The following is an 8,574-nucleotide window of genomic DNA, read 5'->3' as shown; positions in this document are numbered from 1 at the left end:
CTTACTGTGATAACGAGGTCACAGATGAGGACTTAAGGCGAATGTAAATATACGCTTAGGGAGCATAGGTACACGTGCGGTCGCGCGCACAAAGAATATACGAACCCTCATACGTACGTTATACACATACACTTATACATAAATACATACATACAGAGTCAGAGAGACAGTTATACATACAGTTGCACGATTGTATGCGTGCGAGTAAGCAAGCAAGCAAGAAAGCAAGGAAGCAAGCACCCGAGAGAGAAAGAGATATATAAACATTCTCACACACTCACATACACTCACACACAAGCAGAAACACAGAAGAAGTAACATATATGCAAAATATGGGGAGACGATCTCTTTCGCGGTGCATCGCAGAGTTGATATTTTCTTTTCTTTTTTTCTTTCTCCAACCTTTTTTTCTCGTAAAGATTTTAAAAATAAAAAAAAAAAACAAACCGACTTTCAGGAGCGCGTCGTTTGCACATAACCTAACAACGAATTTCAGAGAGAAAAGAGAGGAAAAAAAAAGAGAGAAAATAAATGAGAAGTTTATTATTGTATTAATGAAAAATAATTACAAATAAAAAAAAATAAAATAAAATAAAAATAAAAATAAAAAATAAAAATAAAAATAAATAAAAACAATAAATAAAAAACGCTAGAGAAAAAACGAGCATTATCGACATTTAAGATAATTTGATTTAAATGAAGCAAAGAAACGAAACGAAACGAAGCGAAACGAAACGAGAAACAAAACAAAATAAAATAAAATAAAATAAAATAACAAAAAAAAAACAAAAAAAAAGAGGTAAAAGGCACATCGATCGATGATAGCTAGTAGAACGTGTGACGGTGATGAAGATTTAGAGATTATTATAAAAAGTTTTGTAAATAAACAACAGAGATATTAATAAAACGATACTTATGCAAACATCGAAAATATTAAGTCTCTTATCTTTACTGTTGTTACCTTTATCCCCTTACAGTATCATATCGAGGAAGAATAATAAGAAAAAAAATAAGATTATATTATATTTAATATAAATATGTTTGTTAATCATGTGTTGAAAAATAAAAGGAAATCCTAATAAAGTGTTCATTAAAATTTATCAGTACTTTTTCGAACAGAAAGTCATTCGAGAGAAGAGTAAAAGTGGTATCGAAGGAACACCATGGAAACGCCCTTTTGAGAGAAAATAAGAGAAAATGAGAGAGAGAGAGAGAGAGAGAGAGAAAAGAACAGAATGAGAGATCTCGTCAAGGACGAGGACGAGGACGAGGACGAGGATGAGAGCAAAACAGCAAAAGAGAGAGAGACAGTATAGCAACACCGAGGAAAGCTTAATGCCGTGCACGCTGTTGGCCCCGTAACGCCGTAACCCCCTTGCTAAAAGAGAAAAGGGCGCTCTCTCGTAAAGGTATATAGGTAGGTTGGTAGGTAGGTAGATACGCATAGCCACGTTACGATTATTAAGGTAAGCCGATCCCCCCTTCTTGATAGGCGGCGGCAAGAGGATGTTAAAGCTTCGAAAACGGACACAGGAGTAGGTAGAGATACAGGTTGTCGGGAATTATCGGAGTCAGTACTTGCTCGTGTGCTCGTTATTGGATATTTTCCAAGGGCTAAGGGAGTCTCGAACATTCTCTTAGAATCGTTAACCGATTTTATTAAGTACGACCGTGTCTAATTGCTCCGTCTCGGGGTTCGTAGATCACAGCTCACATATTCTCTCTCTCTTACTCTCTCCTTTTTTATTTCATTCCGAAATTGAATGAATCACTCGAAGCTTCGGTCGAGGACAAAGAATATACATATAACTATGAATACCTATCCATCTGCCTATTCTATTCCGTTTAAAAATAGAATTAACAATAAGAGTATCAAAGTTTTCTTTTACAATTAGAATAAGAAAAATGATAGGGATTGGATCGAGAAAAGAAAGTAATGTGTTGAAGAAGGACAAAGAAAAAAATAAAGAAGAAGAGAGACTGAGGCGAGCGAGCGAGTGAAAACACATTGGAGGGGGAGAGAATTGCATAGAAAGGGGATGGATAAAGCTCGTGCCACGTGCTGCTGTCACTGGCATAGATTATATTATATAGGAATGGCAGCGAATAGGTGTAGATATAAGCACCAAGCGGCAGTTAATAAATATGATAATGGCCGGTAGAGATAGAGAAAGGGAGAAAGAGTGAGAGAGTGAGAGAGAGAGAGAGAGAGAGAGAGAGAGAGAGAGAGAAGGTTATAGGGTGCAGGGTGCGATACGGGATATAGCAGTGTATAAGAGTGACCAGCGGAAGCGGTGGACTGTCATCGTCAGGACCTCTCGTATGTCACGCGTGCGACGCGCGTCTATGTGCGTTCCTATATGTGTCCACGTATTTATTAAATATACGCTAACATTGCGTGTATGTAAGTATATAATACGCGTAAAAGTGATGATGCTTTTCGATTTTCGATGTCCCTTTTTAATTTCAATAAATAAAATCTTTTTCAAATCTTTAATAGATTCATTTTTATTTATTTATTTAATATCGTACATTATATATATCGAACATGTAATTTAAGATAGATCGAAATTTGTCATTTAATAATGAATATTAGCAAATGCAATCGAAAAGATTTGTATAAATATGTATTATATATATATATGATATTTGATTTATATCGAATTGACATTGAATAAACGATATTAATCAAGATTTATTTTCATTAGATAAAATATTTGATCAGTAACCAATCGTTTTGAAATGGTGTTAGTAATAGAGAAAGAGAAAAAAAAAGAATCGTAAGTGCTGCTAAAATACATATTTGTTTAAGTATTAAGTACCGATATAGTAGGTAGGTAGGTATACGGACTTAATATACGGACTTAAACGACACGCTTTTTTATTATTCGTTCGAACGAATTGCAAATTCATTGGTAAAGGAAAAAAAAAGGATGCGACGATAGATAGATAGATAGATCCCCTCTTCCCAGTGTAAAGGCAAGAATACCTCGGTCATGAATACGAAGAAGGAGTGACGAAATGACGAAGGGCGGGAACTACGTTATCGCCCTAAAGACCTAACAGCTAAGACGTTTGCTCGAGGTAGTAGGACTGTACTTAAGCGGGAATGCTAATGTCAAAGCCCGAAAGCCTCTGTTTCTCTCTCCTTCCCCTTTTATTCGAAAGCAAGCATTTTGCACGCGCTCGAGGAATAATGCATCCGTAAAGGGTTTCCCGGTGTCTCTTCTCTACTATGGCAAATCGTGCTCCTCCTACTTTCTCATTCATGGTCCTTTGCAAATTGTCGTATCGTCGTCCTCGTCGTCGTCGTCGTCGTCGTCGTCGTCGTATCGGCTAAAGTCTCTTGAGATAAACTCAAAGGGAAAATAAAATTCATAATTTAGTTTTTTCGATCTCTTTCTCTTTCTCTCTCTCTCTCTCTCTTCGGGTTAACAAGGTTACCGATAATAAGTTAGCAATTATATATTTTTATATATATTTATATATATATATATATGTATAGATAGATATATGTATACTTGTGTGTATGAAAAGAATCGAAAAAAAAAAAACGAAGTCGTCGTTGAAAAATGTCGATCGTGAACGGTGAGTTGACACCGATCGAATAAAAAGTTTTGAGCTGAACGGCAAGGGAGGGCAGGGTGTTTTTCATTCAAAATAACGAACAGTTTCACGAAACGAACGAATGAACGAACGAATGAACGAACGAACGTCATAGACGAGCGTTCGCGCAAATGGAAATGCGGATCGTCGGGCGGCGACACAAAGCATTCCAGTCGGGATAACCGAACTGGATAACGGCTCCAGATATTGCTACTCGACTCCTCGTTCCGTGGATAATTGCTACGGCAGAATGCCTTCGACTATATATGATCAGGGGAATTCGCTGGCGAAGCGTGCGTCAGGTAGGTACCTACGTGTATCTGAGCCGTATTATTATCTTCTCTCTCTCTCTCTTCTCTCTCTCTCTCTCTCTCCCTCCCTCTTTCTCTCCTCTTCACTTACGTTCTCTAACTGTATTTAATTCTTTTGCAAGATATCTCGAAACGACATTTGCGTCTATGCTCTTTAATTTCGTATCACATTTAATTTTCATCCGACATCTCAAGCAAGATGAGACGACAAAGGAAATATTAAATTATTTCTTCTTGTTATTTTTTTTCTCTTTAAATAAGAACAAAGAGAATAATATTCTATTTATATGATATTATCAAATGAAATATCACATTTGAGTTTAAACGAAAAAAAGATTATTTAATATTATTAAGATAATAGGTATGGAATAATAATAATAATAATAATAATAATAATAATAATAATAAATGGAACAATTTCAGTATCACGAAGTAAGTAAAAAAAAATGTATTATATTATATTTAGTTGGCACCTATGCAAACGGTGTTTTAGAGCAAAATCGACGGAACGATTAGTGCGGGATCCGTTTCTCTACAGAATAGCCGTCCGTCGTCGTTCTTCATTCCATCTTCGATGGGATCTCTGGCGCACACGCACAAGGAAGATGGAGGAGAGCAGTTCCAGAGTGTATATGCCGAAGCGAGGTGTAGGTAGGGTGGTGGTGTAGTGTTGAGTGAACCGTCGATGCTCCCCGGGTCACGTCGATGGCTCCGCCTACTTGAAAGACGAACGGAAAAGGGAGAGAGAGAAAAGGAAAGTGAACGAGTGAGTGAGAGAGGGAGAAGGAGAGAGAGAGATGGTGGTAGTACGTCAAAGCTCCGCCCAGGAGCACAGATCACGCCCCCTTGTTCGGTTACTTCACCAACTACCCTTCTTACCCCTCTTTCAAGCTTGTTTCGTCCAAAGGTGGATGATAAAAAGTTAGGGAAAACGAGGAAAAGCTTCCTACTGACCGAGACTCCGGAACGTTTCTTCGTGATAGTTGTTTATACGCGTTCAAACGTGTTAGACATTTTTAACCTTGAGAAAAATATGTGTTTTAAAAGGAAACAAAACAAATTGAAAGAAGAAAAAACAAGGAAAAAAGTAAATTAAAGACAAGGCAAAATAATCTTTTTTTTACTATTATTCGCATTCTCGTATTATATTAAAATAACGATTATACGATGATATATATATATACCGGTATAATTATTACGGGCAAAAATCGATTGATATTGAAAATGCATGTGAGGGATGAAAAAAATAATAAACGAAATCGTATACGGATTTGTATAGAGCGTTGGATTTATTCGTCGTTAACGATATCGAAAGAGAGAGAGAGAGAGAGAGAGCTTTTGACCGATGTCGATTGAAAAAACAGTTGCTAGGAAACAAAAGAAGTTCGCTTCGGGTGGGCACGCACGTATGCACGCACGCATACACGTACTTACACACATTTCAAGGAGAACGACGGGCAAGCAAGCAGGCAGGCAGGCACTCGGCCGACACCGCCGACGGTTCGTCGACTCGAAAATGTCATAAGATGGTGTATTGTAAGGGAGAGCGGCCGACGACGAGGTCTCTCGAGTTCTCTTCTCGAGTACTCGTCTACTCGTTGGCGCGTACACGATGGCACATTGTTTATCGAACAGGGAGGTGGGTACTCGTCGTAGTCTTTTGTCGAATTATGCCCGCTCGCTTTCGGTGCTTTCCGCGCGAGCGAACGAAGTCGAATCTCATTCTCTCTCTTTCTATCCGTCTATCTTTCTCTCTCACACACTTCAATCAGTCGAAGAAGAAGAAGAAGAAGAAATGGAAAAAAGAAACGAAAGTAGTTCCCACACACGCGGTGAGGTGAGCCCTCTGAGGTGAGGGCCACCAGGGGAGAAGAACGGCATTCTTTCATTCTTTCTAGGTGCTCTCCGCGGGAAATCGGCGAAGGTACGAAAAGTGGGACCGACCTGGTTGAACAGCAGCAGCAGCAGCAGCAGCAGTATAACCATCGTTATTTCCACGAGACTGGAGGCGAGAGAACTCGAGGATACCACCACCACGAGGTGGTCCTGCATCGAAAAGCCGACCATCCGGCTTCGGACCGTAAAAGACACCGGGACTCGTAAAAACGCACGTGGGGTCCTCGATAGTGGATGATCGCGCGATACATTAGAGACGAGCGGGTGCCCCGCGCGGGAACCCATGCGGGGGGCCCGCTTACGGGGGGGTCCAAAACTGAGATTCGTTTACATGTGCGCGTCCCGTTTCACTCCGACTGGAAACTCTTTCTCTCCCCTCCAATGCTTTCCGATTCGCGGCATCGTCGTCGTCGTCGTCGTCGTCGTCGTCACCACCACCACCACCACCACCATCATCATCACCACCACCCAACGAATGTCGGCTTCTTTCCTTCGATCTCGACTTATTCCTGATTCTCTTTAACTCTCCCTTTGTACTCTCTTTGTAGCTAACTCCACTCGAAAGGTCCGACTTCTTCCACTTGAGTTAATCTTCGATCTCTCGTGTTTTGCACCGCGATTATATTCTTATCGTTTTATATATATATGTTCCACTCCCTTGCGTGTGAAAATTTATTCTCCAAAGATATTTACCCTATTTCCATTTCTCCTTAGTGTTTCATCCCCCCCTTTTTCCCTGGAGGAAATTTAATCGTACGAAATCTAACGTAAGTTAAGTCAATCTAACTAAAAAGAAAATTTCTAAGGCCACAATAAAAGGAATAGAGAGAGAGAGAAAGAGTACACGGTTACAAAAGGAAATCCTTTTAATAAAAAAAAAAAAGAAAAAGAAGTCGAAAGGCGGAAGAGAAGGGAATAGTTAGACGAAATTAAAGCTCCTGACGCGGCCACGTAAAAACGAAAGACGCGAAACGCGTTGTCGGCGATGGTGGTGGTAGTGGTGGTGGTGGTATGCGGTAGTGAAAAGTGCACCGAGGGATTCGAGCTTTTCGAGGAAGGGTTGCGATCGAGCACTTGAGCACGAGCTCAGAAGAAATGCGGGGAGAACAATGGACAGAGAGGTAACCAGGAGCCGGTGCTGCGTCATCTTGGTGTCTGAGCTTGTCTCGTCTTCTCTCTCTCACCCTCTTATTCTCTCTTCTCTCTCTCTCTCTCTCTCTCTCTGTTTCTCTTTCTCTTTCCCTCGAGCGCTGAGACACGCCGGTTAACGAGGAGGTGCGCGTGAGTCTTCGGAAGACCCCTCACGAAAATCGACCACCCACCGATTCTTCTCTCTCTCTCTCTTTCTCTTCTTCTTTTTCTTCTTCTTCTTCTTTTTCTTTCTCTTCTTCTTCTACACTTATTCTTCCCTTACGATTATTCTTCAGATCTTTTAAAAAGAAATGATTTTACCATCCGTTTCTCGCGAATTATGTTTTTCTCCAGGTTGCTGCTTACAACCACTCTCTCGTTTTACTTCTCGAATGTATACGTTAAAAGAAGAAGAAGAAGAAGAAGAAGAAGAAGAAGAAGAAGAAGAAGAAGAAGAAGAAAAGAAAAAAAAAAAAAGAATGAGAGAAAGAGAGCAAGAAGAGAGAGAGAGAGAGAGAGGAGAAAAAAAAAGAGAAAGTAAAAAAAGAAAAAAGAAAAAGCGATCGGCCAACGGGTAGAAAGAGTAATAGAACGAGCAAAAGAGCTCGTACTCTCCTCGACCACTTGCCATTTACATCCACCATCCATTTTACATGCCAGCACTTCAAGTTCCTATTCTTCGGCTTTAGGTGCTTGCATGATGAAGGAAAAAAGAAAGAGAGAGAGAGAGACATAGGTTCGGCGTTGCGTGACGCACTTTCGCGTTTAAACGCGGTGCACGATGAGAGAGAGAGAGAGAGAGAGAAAGAAAGCACGTGTGCGTTTCGGTAAGTACATACCTACGCGAACCACGTGGAAACGTATTGCCGTATAAGAAGTATATGGTTGGAAGTATATCGTCGTGGCAGGATGAAAAAAAAAAGGAGAAAAAAGAAAAGAAAAAAAAAAGAAATAGAAAGAGAGAAGAAAGAAGAAAGAGTAAAGCAGAAAAGTTGGGTGTACCATGAAGCAGCAGCAGCAGCACGGTCGCGCGAGGTGAGGGCGCACCTGGACCTTCTTCTCCATGGCCGTACAAGGGCTCTCACTGCATTCCACTTCACGATTCAAACATCCAACGGACTGCCTCCAGTTACGTGTACCAAAGTTCCGCCTTCTCCCTCTCATTCTCACTCTTCCTTCCTTCCTTCCTTCCTTCATTCCTTCCTTCTTTCCTTCCTACCTTCTTTTCTACCTTCTTTCTTCCCTTCTTCATCCCTTCAATTTCTTTCTTAACGTTTAATGGCCTTTCTCGCTCTACCCAAAGCGTTCGACTCCTACCTCCTAGAGAAGAAATTTCAATTTGCGCGAGAATAATCGAGTTCTACTACTTGAATATTTCTCACGCAACCAAACCACCTCCCCTTATCCCCGTAAAACCCTCCACCCTTAAAACCCTCTAAATGAGATCATTTTTGTTTTTTTGATTTTTTTCAAATCATTTGCAATAAATTATAACAACAACGACGACAATAACAATAATCGAAAACTTTAATTATAAAAGTATTAATAATTATTATAAGGGAGGGTGGGGGCGAGAGGTTTGATTCGTGCACGATTTTAATCTCGATAACAGATCGTAATTTAATTTCCA

Source organism: Polistes fuscatus, unplaced genomic scaffold (assembly GCF_010416935.1).
Source record: "Polistes fuscatus isolate 324 unplaced genomic scaffold, CU_Pfus_HIC Scaffold1, whole genome shotgun sequence".
In the NCBI taxonomy this organism is placed as follows: Eukaryota; Metazoa; Arthropoda; class Insecta; order Hymenoptera; family Vespidae; genus Polistes; species Polistes fuscatus.
This window is presented reverse-complemented; position numbering follows the sequence as displayed.